The sequence below is a fragment of the Rhyacophila brunnea genome, unplaced genomic scaffold (genome assembly GCF_057557595.1).
Source record: "Rhyacophila brunnea isolate RB1 unplaced genomic scaffold, BYU_Rbru_1.0 scaffold_95, whole genome shotgun sequence".
Lineage (NCBI taxonomy): Eukaryota > Metazoa > Arthropoda > Insecta > Trichoptera > Rhyacophilidae > Rhyacophila > Rhyacophila brunnea.
In genome coordinates, this window is record NW_028233367.1 from 397,701 (window position 1) to 407,245 (window position 9,545).

Consider the following 9,545-nt stretch of genomic DNA (forward strand, 5'->3'; position numbering starts at 1 on the left):
AGAGACTAAGCAGAATATTATTTTAATCATGCAATATATATTTATAAAAACACAAACTTAAAATTCTTTCTGGCAAATATGCTAAATAGCAGACAAAAATAAAATAGCTAAGCCTAGATATTGATGTCTTATAAAGAAAAAATAATTCATACTGAATAAAAAATTCACTGTTTCATTCTGAGTTTTCATAAAGTAAATACTATACTATAGTAGATTTAAATAAAAATATAAATAATAAAAAAAATAACGTGAACTTTTTTTATGATAAACGCATTTTATATAGTAGCTACTTTATCTACTATATAAATTATTGAGAACTACTAGATCTCATTATGCAACAAATAATGCTCATATTTTTGTAATATAAAGATGCATACAATTTATGAACTACTTCAGAATTTTTGATCTTTCTTTTTTCTAATTATTTTGCAAGTTTTCCACTAGCAGAAGTGCTTTTTTTTCCATCGCACTATATATTAAACAAATTATCAAATCAAAAAAGTCCACATATTTATTCATATAAACTGTTCGCGAACGTATAGGTTTTTTAAATCTCTAATTATGATGCAATATAAATAGAATACAACTGCATATCTTTAGTTTCATGGCATATTTACTGTTTTCAAAATAAAATAATATAATACTTAACAAAACATAATAAAATTATAAAATTTAGTCGGTAAACATAAAACCGATCTACTTGCAATTTATTATTATTTATTGTTTTAGTCTACTTCAGCGCAACTAATTTGAGCTAAAAACTTGATTTAGAGAACATCTGGGGGTAAAGGATTACAAGCGTCCTAGTAAATATCTAATAGTAGCGCCATTATATACTTAAGATAAATTTTTTTGTATATAGTATCTTTTAGATACATATTACGTCAAATATGACGCAAAATATAATAAAAGAGAAATTTGGTGTTTATAATGCTTATTAAATGTAATTTTTATTTATCACAGGACTAAAGGCGTTAGTATAGTAAATATTATTCTCTATATTGCATTCTATTTTTATAAAAATTTCTTTGAGTCTTCATTTTTGACCTCAAAAAATCATCACATTTTTTTTTTAAATTTTAATATGCCATCAAATTAGAGTTACATATTCAATAGATATCATATTATTTAGCTTTAAACTAATATAATTATTATTCATGAAAGCAGATATTTAGGTTTATTATACTGAAAGCCCCTAGAGAAATAAATGTGATAAAAAATTATAAAATACAAAATAAGAACAATTTTAAAGGTTATAAATTTTTAGTTATTAATATTAAGGACTTTGTTTTAAATTTTTAATATGATGATATTAAAAATATAAAGAATAGTGTGAGACGTTTTCAACGATGCTGGAAAAGATTCTATTAATTTGCGTTATTATATATTAAACTCGTTAATTATCGAAATTTGCAATGTACTATCGACTTTTTCACCATAAATTGTGAATTTCTACAATATCATAGCATATAATCATATATATTCAAAAATGGATATTAAAAAGAAGTTCAAATGTATTCTAAGTATTACATGTTATTCACTGTATAATATTTTGAATTCGATATATTTTTTTAGCATATTGAAATACTGGAGAATACCTTGAGCGGCTACAATAAAATGTACACATGAAATTAAAATAATACACATGATTGAGCAATATTGATTCTAGGGATATAAAATTCCAATTAGCAAAATTTACATTGTGAATATATTCGATGGATTTCTTTTCATCGTTCTTTATGATTTAGTTTTTTCGGTCTTAAAATATATTTAGCATTCTAGTTTTCTGCAGAATAGGGGATAATTCTGTAAAAATACAAGCTATAAAAAAAATTAAATAAAAATAATATTTCAGATAATTTATTTTTATCTCAAAAGAAAGATTTTTAGATTTAGTTTAGATACTAGTTTTTTAAAAAAAGATCCTTTAAGAATGGACAATTCTTATTTTGTATAATTTAGTAAATAGACCCAAATTAAAATAGATCATATTTCTAATTTTACACTAAAGAAAGATATTATAAAAATTTAAGTCATCGAAAAAAACTCTCATAAATGCATAAGGTGTAATCAATTATTTAAAAACCAAATTATCTATCAATATTTTCTAGCTCTAAATTTTTGAAATACCTTTTTTCTATTTTATTTTACTTTAACAAATATTACAACCTGGAGTATATCTTAGAGCGGTACACCGCTATTAGAATAACATAAAAACTCATAATTTTTCCATTTGGGAAAAAATATGTATGCACCAAATTTTTGTGCTCGGGTCTTTGAATCAATTTAACAAACTTTTAAGAGGCTAGAACAGTGCCTAATGATTTAAATATGATATTTTATTTTTTCTACACTTTAAAAAAAATATAAACATATTCATTGGATTTATATAATAGCAGTAATAAGGCGGTATATTAGAAATATCCATTGTAAGTGAGACTGTTTATATGATTTTTTTTTAATTACGCAATAAAATAGATATAATATTTTATTATAAGGGAATCTGTATAAAATGGTATATAAATACGGTGTGTCTCAATTATAAAAAAAAGTGCTTTTATAGTAATTTTTTACACTGGTTATTGCATATCTTTCCCTCTATAATTAAGTTTATCTCATATAATGCACGCAAGCATATACGTTACTTACCGTTTAATAATTACACAAACATTAAATTATTGAATAAAAAATGTATATTTTTTGATTATGAGAAATTGAAACTATATAGATATTTAGTCATTTTATTTTGTGCGAAGTTTTGTAATAATATAATTCCATCAAATTTTCTGGTGGCCCAGTTAATAAAACCACAAAACTCGTGTTTTTACAAATTCTGATCCAACGAATACATTAGAAAAATATAAGACGAGATTTATACAGCAAAAGTATTCAAATTTGTGATTTAATGATAAGAAATACTCATTAGTTATAAAATACACATATTTCGGAAAGTATATATATTTACTGTGTAAAAATTACCATGTTTTTGCCCAATATCAAGATCCGATTTAAATAAATGACCTGTTTACGTATTTACAATAATAAAATCAAGTTGCACTTTCTATGTCATCAAGAAGTAATTTCCAATAGTTAAACACTGAGAATTAAGTAAATATAAAAATGAATAAAAAGTTAGTTCTAGTGTTATATTGATAACATAGCACATTTTCTGAATATAAAGGTAGTATAGGTTCGATGGGCATGAATGTATGTAATTAAAAAAAAATTTATGCCATTTAGAAAAAAATATTCTTACAAATATAGGGTAGTGAATTAAAACTAAAAAATTAATAGAAACAATATCAACTGGAAAGAATATGATTTTAGATTACTATTTTATTGTTTAAATATATATATTTTGCCACGGTCTTTCAATAAAATCATAAAATGCCTTTTAGTCATTCAAATAATTGTAAAAATTACATTAGTTGTTTGCTGCATACAAATCGCAATTATATAATATTGTATATTAAATTTATTTTGTAGAAGATACAGTTTTTTGTATGCATAGCCAAGGGTTTAGGATGGGCGTTGTTAATCTAAAATTTTATAAAATGAATATGAAAAATAAATAATAGAAATTAAAGGGATTTACTTCTTTTAAAAATTAATATTTTATCAGATATTATTTTATTTTAATAAAGTTGTAATTTACTATCTAAAATAGCAATTTTATGATAGATACCAATTAGTGTTGAATTTTTAAAATGAATATATTATTAAATCTATTGAAATTTTTAGACTTTAAAATTAAATCTTTCATATGTTCTACTGTTCATACACTAACTATCCATGAGATTTTTTTAAAACATATAACATAATTCTTGCATGCAAAAAAAAACATATTTTTGTGTAAAATTTACTATAAAGATCTAATTATTATAATTTATTTGACTGATAATGCTTACCTTACATTAACTTATTAAGATAAATTTATTAAGGTGTAAAAGGAAGTTTCCTAAACCAATTTAAAAATAAAAAATTCAAAGTAAATTTCCATTTTTATAACAATATATTACAACATTTTTCTTTTATTGTAATACTTTGGTTTAAATTAGGCGAAATAGAAATTTACTTTAAAAGATCAAATGTTCATTATAAATATGTATTTGTTTTGCAAATAAGAACCGTAGTCTATTTAAGTAAAATATTTTTAGATATTGAGAAATGCGGTCTTTCATCTTATTTTTTTATATTTTAATACTGTGTCTAACGTCTATACTAGTTAATGGTTGTATTTCACGTGCTCGTCCGAAGATCTGTAACTGTTTAAAAAAGGAAACAGATAGATCATTAGATCTAAACCATCTGTTATTTACGGATATGTCTGAAAATGAAAAGTATGCTAAAAGAATAGAAATTTGTGCTGACAATTTATTATTCGCGCAACGAAATGATCATTTACGCGACTGGATTGATGGTTATGATATATTTATACAAAATTATGACGAATTTTCCCTTAATCTCCTGGAAAGATTTTATCAAGGAAGAGTGTGTTTACAAAAGACTGATCAAAAGAATGTTTTGAAAAAGATGTCTGAAGTGGATTGTTGTGTTGGGAAGAAGTCTTATTTTGGAATGAATTATATGCGCTGGGGGAATGAATCCCCAGAAACAAAATATAATGATTGTATGAAAAGTAGACAGCTTGTAGGAAACGAAAAACTATGTGCTTGAAAGTGTATGCTGTGTCTAGAAGCAAAAATATTTTTTTTTGTGCTTAATAAACATACTTTTAAATAATAGATGAAAAGTTTCCATTTATTTTGTTATAATAAATTCTCATCGATTAAAATTAAATCTGCGCTTTTATATAATAGGAAAGCTATATTAAGGAATTAGGGAACTAATTCACGTAAAAGCATATGCTCAAAAAATAGTATTGGGGAAACCTTGAATTATTAGTCTTATGCCATTGCGATATATTGTTTAATACTGTAAAGATGATCGATCTGATCTTTAATAGTATCCATTAAATCTGTAATATAAAGCAATATAAAGTTTTGCCCGAACAATCATATAAAATTAGAAGAAAACTGGCCTTTAAATTGTTTGTAATAGGTAAACTATAACATTATAATTAAAGAAAGGGTAATATGTAGCTGTATAAGATATATAAAAAAGTTCCATGGAAAAATACATTTATAGCCTGCACAATATAATATAGTATAATTATGAGATATTTTATAAAGGCGTTACAAAAATTACAATTTTAATGTATTTTTTTTATCCTATACGACTGATTTATATAGATAACAGAAGAATTTCGGAATCTATTATTATTGGCAAATATGAACTAGAAAACCGCAATATCGACAAAAATATTAAAGATTTTAGCATCTCTATTTAAATATAACATCAAAAAATTCAAAACAGCATTATCATAGCGTTATCTCTATATGAATGTGATTTTAATTGAATAAAATAGTTTTATAAAAACATGATTATTTACCGTCAAAAATTAAGCTGTCCATTTTTTAGTAGTATGATGTTATATTTAAGAATAGATTTAAAACATATTTTGGTTGACTAGAAAAAAAAATAAACACCAGAATATTTTTATTTTCTATTTTTTAAGTATTACGTCTAAACATACATCTATGAATTAAGTCGCGTCTTCTTTTGTGTTTTCAGGCCAAAAAAAGCACAAATGATTACATTTAAAATTGATAAATAGGAGGCAAAAAAAATATTTACGGCAGTATCATTATATTTCTTAATACTACAAATTTTCGGATTACTTGCGGCTTTTTTGTAAGATAAAAATTTTCTATCATCTAATTATACGATAAACTGTAACATCTATTTCGAACATACTCTATCATAAGGGAAGCGTTGTGGCTAGAATTATGAAATAAAAATCCATCTTTAAGCATCGAATCTACAATAAAAAATATTCGCCACGGAACTGAAAGGATGCATAAAAATATGAACTGAAACTGGCCAAAAAAAAGAATTATATATTTCTTAGGTTGATTAGATTTTTTTAATATGACTTCAAGTTTTTTTGGGAAATCGATGATATTCTACGAATTTCAATATCACTACAATATAAGAAAATTCTTAAAGTCATTTAACTAGATTTAAATTTTTTAAAAAGCATTTTTACAGGATTTACACTAAATTTAATATAATTTTATTGACTAATGGAAAGAAATGCTTAAAATTTACACAGAAAAATCTTGTTATCTTAAATTTTTTTTTAGCTTAAACAGAACTTAAGAATCATATTCATAAATATACAAAGATACGACAGTAGTTTGGTGCCCCAATATACTTTAAAATAAAATAAATCTAATATTAAGTTTTCTATGTTTCTACTTCAAAACAACTTTTGTAAATAAAAAGAAATTATTTCTCAGGCATATAAAAATGTGAATATAACACCCTAAAATAATAAAAAGTGGGAATTTTAGCCTGAATATAGAAAATTTATTTTTAGTATCTTGTATTCAATTGGCTTTACAGGTATAGATGCTCACCACAGTCGACTCTGTGATCATTTTTTTTTAAAAAAAATCATGAAAATGTGCGCAACAATAAAAAAAACCATTTATCTCGATGAAAAATAATTCAATTCATAAGTAAGCTGGGTCAACAAAATTCTTTAAGCCGTTGAAAAGAAAATATAATTTCAAAATATTGACCTAAAATATTAAAGAAGCCATTGAAATAAATTAATCTCTAGAGAACGTATTTTAATTCATAAAAAATAAACAAATTTGACTAGGGATACATTAAACACGTTAAAAATACGATATACATATTAAGTCTTGGAGAAGTTTTAATATCTCATAATTTTCAATATTTACAAAAATAAACCTTCTTGTTTTATATTATTTTTTCTAAAAAAGTTAAAAATTAATATGCCTACAAGATTTATATTAAGTAAAAAAATCATGAATATCAAATTATATTTAAAATTACAAGAAGAAAGACATCAAAATGGCCAATTTTATATATAAAAACACGCATATAAATTTTAAATATATTAATTCCGTTATTATAAGTTAAATTATTATAACTTTTCGAAGTAGGTATTTAGACAAGGACATAAAAAAATGAACAAAAAGAATTTTCCTGCATAATATGTAAAAAAATGAAATATATTTAATTTATTTTTTATTTTTTTTTGTCGTTATTTTTATGTTTCGATAAAAAAGCAAAATTTAGTAACCTGAATAAAGATGAAAATTATAAATTATAAACATTTTACATAATGATAACAATATTCAAAAATTATATAGATGATAAATTGAACCTGGTATGCACAGATACATTGAATTTAAAAATTTTGAATACACAATTATTTCTGTTGAAGAAATAGTAAACTTGAATTGTATGATTAACAATTTCTATACCTTTTGTATTTGGTTATGGTTTAGTTTTATTCTAATAATTTTTGATTTTTTTCATCAAAAAAACCTACAATATATATAAAAAGCTTACAAATCATGATTTTATAATATAATAATTGAAAAAATACATATATTGCTTTATAATATCGTTTATTTTTTTCAACAAGAAAAAAATCAGATGTCAAAATATATCTGTAAATAAAATATCATTTTAATATCAAACTATATCCAAAATCTTCGTTCTATATCCTATGTTTTTATATTTTAATAAAAGCGCATCCTTTAGCCTTGTCGATTTTGTGTGCAAAATTTATCGTTTTAATTATAAATTTAGATGCAAACAACTTTGAGCATCATCATTAATAAATGTAATTTGCGAAAACAAAAAAAATATGAAAACTAATTATCTAATCGCTAAGTTGCTATAAAAAATATGGGTACCGTCTTCTGATCACGATAATGAAAGCGCGATTCAAACAAATTATATTTCGGGAACAACTTATTTGATATTCAAAGTCAAAATAAATAAAGCCGTTTTTAGTAGAACATTATATATTTATTAGACTATATTAAATTTCTATATAAATTTCTTTTTTTATAAAATTTGTAAGCCCCCTATAATATTTTATTTTCGATACAATACATATGCGAGTTTTATATAACCGTTTTTTTAATTTGTTCTTATCGATATTAATGATTAGGGCATACTAATTGAAACTGAATATAAAAACAAATAATTTGATTGTGAAAAAACACTTAAATTAATAATTTTTAGTGAAAAAATGCATAGCGAAAATAAAATATATAGCCAGTTAATATATAGATAGCTTTATACTGATATATAAGTATATTCAAGTTTTTATAAAACAAAAGTATGCACTAAAAATCAAATTGTATCATAAATGATATCAATATCGTACTGATAATTTGCTTTCGTCCGTTTTTCAGTATTTTAAATGAACATGAAATGTCACTTTTTTTTAAAGTAATGTATTATAAGGTCGGAATTTCACATGAAAATTTTTTCTAAAGAATATCAATTTTTTTGTATCATTGGATAACTATAAATTTGGCTTTTCTTATTAATAGACAAAAATATATTTAAATATTAGAAAAATGTTAAATATTCTTGCAATCTTTTCGTGCTTTTTATTATTCATAGTTAGAATCATCAAAATTTGTTCTTATCAATAAATAAAAAGCTCAATATGATATTATTAATATAGCTAAGCTCTCAAAATATTTATAATTTATATATATAACACGATAATACATTTATTCTCTTTAAATACGATTTCTATCTTTATTTTCGTCATTCGCATGTTTTGTTTATTTTAATTTAAACATTAATTTATTCTAAAAAAAATTTGAATTTTTATATAATATAGAATGGGAAGAGTATGCTAATCACGATTTTTTGTAGTTTTCAATGATTTTAAATTTGAATTTTTTTGTATACATTCAATTTCGCAGTTAACTAAAGGATATTTTACTTAGATAAAATTTACTAATGGTTATATATTTGAATTCATTGTCTTTGTTTTATACTGTTCAATTTACACTTTCTAGGAATGATATTGTGTATTTATCCGTTAACTTTGAGTTTTTGTTGGTTTAAAGGCATATTAAAAACGCCTATAAGCATTTTAATATTATGTACTTTTATGTATTTTTTTTTGTTGTACTTTAAATTTAAATATAATATTAACCCTTAAATTCTTAAATAATATTTTTTAGATATGATTTTGTTATAATTTTTTATTTTCATTTGTTTTTCAATCAATATCCTATACAAGTGAGCTTTTAAACTTTCATGTATCATTTTTTTATTTTTGCTGCATTAAAAACGTTTTACAGAATAATATATCACCATCTGGTTTCTAAGAACTTAAACTCCTTAATATGTAGAAATTTTAATTGTTCGAGAGGATCTCCTAAATCGACTTAAAATTTAAATTATTATTAGATAATTTTGTAAAATATAATATTAAAAGGCCCTAAAAAGTGTAAATAATTGCCTGGTTTTACTATTTTCTTAAATAAATTGCCTTTTTAAGTATTTTTTGGCTTATAATATTTACTGCATGAATTTTATATGTAAAAACACAAGAAATATATTATTTTATCGATATTTTAGTGAAAAGTTGACCTGGCTTATAAGTTATATTTTTATACCCTTGTTTTTAA